This window comes from Saccopteryx leptura, chromosome 1 (assembly GCF_036850995.1).
Source record: "Saccopteryx leptura isolate mSacLep1 chromosome 1, mSacLep1_pri_phased_curated, whole genome shotgun sequence".
In the NCBI taxonomy this organism is placed as follows: domain Eukaryota; kingdom Metazoa; phylum Chordata; class Mammalia; order Chiroptera; family Emballonuridae; genus Saccopteryx; species Saccopteryx leptura.
Genome location: NC_089503.1, coordinates 296,322,543 through 296,326,783, shown reverse-complemented (window position 1 = coordinate 296,326,783; position 4,241 = coordinate 296,322,543). Strand labels below are relative to the sequence as shown.

Below are 4,241 nucleotides of genomic sequence, written 5' to 3'. Positions count from 1 at the left end.
CTTTGCCCACCTTGCACACTTCATTTTCTCCCCTCCCAGGGCTCTCTGCCTTTAGTAGACATCTGTTATCCCTGTGTCAGAGTTCTGTGTTAATTAGTTCCTCTGAACTGACTATAAACCTGTGGGTATAATAGCTGATTACTTTTTATTCCCTTTCCTTCATTAACTTTTTAGATGTTCTTTGAAACCAAATCTATCCATCGAATCTGTATCTCATATCTAATCACTATAATATCATCAATTTTGGGATAATTTTAGAAATAGAAACATTTGTTTCATGAGAATATTTCAAACAAAGCATGAACTAAGGACTTTGGCTCTTTCTTAGCTAATTCTTTATTTTTTTAAGTTTATTATTATTATTATTATTGATTTTAGAAAGAGGAGAGAGAGAGAGAGAATGGAGGGAGCAGGAAGCATCAACTCTTATTGGTTGTTTCTCATTTGGGCCTTGACCAAGCAAGCCAGAGGCCTCGAACCTGAGACTTCAGCATTCCAGGTGGAGGCCTTATCCACTGCACTACCACAGATCAGGCTCTTACCTAATTCTTACCCTACAGGATTTTTCATAATCAATTGGTCAGGGACCTCTTTGATCATCTTTTTTTTCTTTCAAAATAGAAATTGTACCATTAAAAATAAATTATACACACATAACCCATACTTTTTGTAAAAAGCTTATAAAGTATAAATAAAAGGCCACATTAACCTTTTTTTATTCTTTGATTCACTCTCCAAACTTTCTATACACATATAACAAGCATTTATTTTACAAAATGATGCCATGAATGTATACACTATTAGTAATTATGTCTTTCCACAGAGGAATGCAGCTTGAATACATTTTTCTGTGGACATATAGAGCTTCATATTAGCTTTTTTTAATTTTAATTTTTATTTATTTTTAAAATATTTTTTATTTATTGATTTTTAGAGAGAGAGAGAGAGAGAGAGAGGAGAGAGAGAGAAGGGGTAGGAGCAGTAAGTATCAACTCCCATATGTGCCTTGACTAGGCAAGCCCAAGGTTTCGAACCAGTAACCTCAGTGTTCCAGGTCGACGCTTTATCCCACTGCGCCACCACAGGTCAGGCCATAAGTAGTTTTTGTAAAAAAGTTGCAGCTATATCCCCCCGCCCCTTTAGTGAGAAGCTGGGAAGCAGAGATGCAGACTCCCACATGTGCCGGACCGAGATCCACCCGGCATGCCCAACAGGGGGCGTTGCTCCCTTGAAACCGGACCCATTCTTAGCGCCCAGGGCAACTTTGCTCCCTTGGAGCCGTGGCTGCGGGAGAGGGAGAGATAGAGGGGGAAGGGGGAAGCAGATGGGCTCTTCTCCTGTGTGGCCTCGCTGGAAATCGAACCCTAGACTTCCACACGCCGGGCTGACGTGCAGCTACACCGATGCCACAAACTGCTCAAAGCCACAGCCTTTCTCTCCTTTTCCTACCACTGTCGGTTAACTGAAGCTGCATGTCTTCCAGGGCAGGAAAAGGTAATGTGCCTCGCACTGCGTATCACAGCCGATAGAATCCCCGAGCTCTCCCTGGGCACCTCAGCTTAGCTTAAGGACGGGGTGGTCACAACCCCCAGAAAACCCGCCCTTGCAGCGGGCCGCGCGGGGCCGCAGTGTCGCTCGCGGGTAAAAGGGCCGCCCACAGAGGGCAGTCGGCCCCAGTTATGCGCAGTATGTGCTCTTGCGCTGCAGCTTGACCCCGGGCGCCTGCGGGGCTCAAAGGTAGCGCATTATGTATTTATTTATTTTTTACAGAGACAGAGATAGATAGGGATAGACAGAAAGGAACAGAGAGAGATGAGAAGCATCAATCATCAGTTTTTCATTGCAACACCTTAGTTGTTCACTGATTGCTTTCTCATATGTGCCTTGACCGTAGGGCTACAGCAGACTGAGTGACCCCTTGCTTGAGCCAGCAACCCCAAGCTGGTGAGCTTTTTGCTCAAGCCAGATGAGCTCGCGCTCAAGCTGGCGACCTCGGGGTCTCGAACCTGGGTCCTCCCTGCATCCCAGTCTGACGCTCTATCCACTGCGCCACCGCCTGGTCAGGCCATATTAGCTTTTTAATAGCTGCATGATATTCCTTTGTAGATATGGCATGATGTATTTAATAGATTACCCTGCTATCCTGCTCTATAATATTTTCCAGAAAAAATTTTTTAGATTTCACATCCATTTTTACCTTTTTAAAATTTATTATTATTTTTTTTAATTTTGAGAATATATTTATTAAAACTGGGGACAGTGAGACAAGGCTGGACAATGGGAGGGAGCCTAGGCGGGGCTCTGCTTAGCTCTCTAAAAATGTTATAGGAAAGAAACAAGCTTAGGCGGGGCTGCTGTAGCTCACTGAGAAGTCAGAGAAAACCGGGCCTTGGAGACAGGGTCAGGGGGCTAGCCTGGATGAGCTGCCGCTGCCCATTGCTCCCCTGGTTGCAAGTTTTGTGAGGGACCTTAGAGTTTAGGAGATGCAGCCTGTGGGAGAAGAAAAAGAAAAGAGGGGAAAGGGTTAGACGTGCTCCTAGGAGAAAGATCAATTTTTGCCTTTTTCTTAGGCGTCAACCTTTTTAGGTACAAACTATAAGTTTTAGCAATAAAAATAGAAACCCAGGGCGCTACCGCCTGTGCCCTAACTCCTGTCAGGTCACATCCTCTGTGGGGTGCCACCCTTTTTCCACTGTGAAACATTATTTGAACAGATTCTCAAAATAGCACTCCCTCTTTTTAGCATGCCAGCGTCTCACTTGTGTTATCTGGCCCTTCCCAGTGGCCAGCAAGAATTCTCAACTCTTCGACCTCGGAGTCTCTCTGTCCCTGTGCCAGACCAGACTTAGCAATGAGGGCATGACGTCAGGTTGCTGCAGGCAGTTAGGCCTTTGGTACAGCAAGTGGGAATGCAGACTTGTGGAGCCGGCCAGCTCCCTGTCTCCACCCATAGCAAGAGATCCTGGTGGCAGGCACAGAAGTGTTCTGAGCAGGGGATAAAAGGTCAGGGGTACAGGCGGATGGTGTGCTCTAAACGCAGTCTAACCCGCTTCCACTTTGGACTTGCTGTTACTTATAAATTAAAGAGGAGACTGAGGGAGGTTAAAGATTTTTCAATTCTCTAATTATCACTAGAAGGAGCATACTTTAGTAAAAGAGTGTGGGCTTTGGAATCAGACAGTCTTAAGTTCAAGACTGGATCTGCACTTACTATCCATGAGACCTGATACCTAAGGCAGTCAATAAACACTTGCTGAGTGAATGTGTTGACTTTATGTCTGTGATTTTCCGTTTCCCCAGAGGTAAAGTGGGGGTGGCAGTGGCACCATGTCACAGGGCTGTTGTGAGGACTTTTTGATGAATGCATAATTAGCATATGAAATGTGCTCCATGAAGTAGAACTGCTACTTTATTACCCTCAGAAGAAAAATTAGAGCTCCTCTGACCAGAATCAGTTTTACAGTCCCCCTTGCCACATGCATTTGTTCAACAACTCGTTACTAAACAGGCACTGTGATAACTACTGGGGAAACGTTGAATAAAACACTGTCCAGGGCTGCAATCTAAAAATATCTATGCATTCATTCACTGAACACGTATTTATTTGCCACTTATATTAGCTAGATACTGAAACAACAGTCATCCAACACCAAAATGATTCTTGTATCTGTCTACTTACTTTCATCTCCACTGTCATCATTCAGGGGACCATAGCCACAGCTTCCATTCTTTTTTTTTTTTTTTTCTTTTTTTTTTTGTATTTTTCTGAAGCTGGAAACGGGGAGAGACAGTCAGACAGACTCCTGCATGCGCCCGACCGGAATCCACCCGGCACGCCCACCAGGGGCGACGCTCTGCCCACCAGGGGGCGATGCTCTGCCCCTCCGGGGGTCGCTCTGCCGCGACCAGAGCCACTCTAGCGCCTGGGGCAGAGGTCAAGGAGCCATCCCCAGCGCCCGGGCCATCTTTGCTCCAATGGAGCCTTGGCTGCGGGAGGGGAAGAGAGAGACAGAGAGGAAGGGGGGGGGTGGAGAAGCAAATGGGCGCTTCTCCTATGTGCCCTGGCCGGGAATCGAACCCGGGTTCCCCGCACGCCAGGCCGACGCTCTACCGCTGAGCCAACCGGCCAGGGCCAGCTTCCATTCTTGACTCTTTAAAATCATTTCACATCCGGAATGGTCTTTGAAAACTCTATATTAAATCATGACATTCCTTTCTTATAGCATAAAATCCCGTTTAGA

General features: G+C 45.9%; 1 non-coding gene across 1 annotated transcript; it reads right to left on the bottom strand.

The window, feature by feature from the left end:
- Positions 1-1,626: 1,626 nt before the first annotated feature.
- LOC136389947 (small nucleolar RNA SNORA76) lies at positions 1,627-1,744 on the bottom strand. The gene has a single exon (XR_010748489.1). It is a non-coding gene; the product is annotated as a small nucleolar RNA SNORA76 (small nucleolar RNA).
- Positions 1,745-4,241: the final 2,497 nt, after the last annotated feature.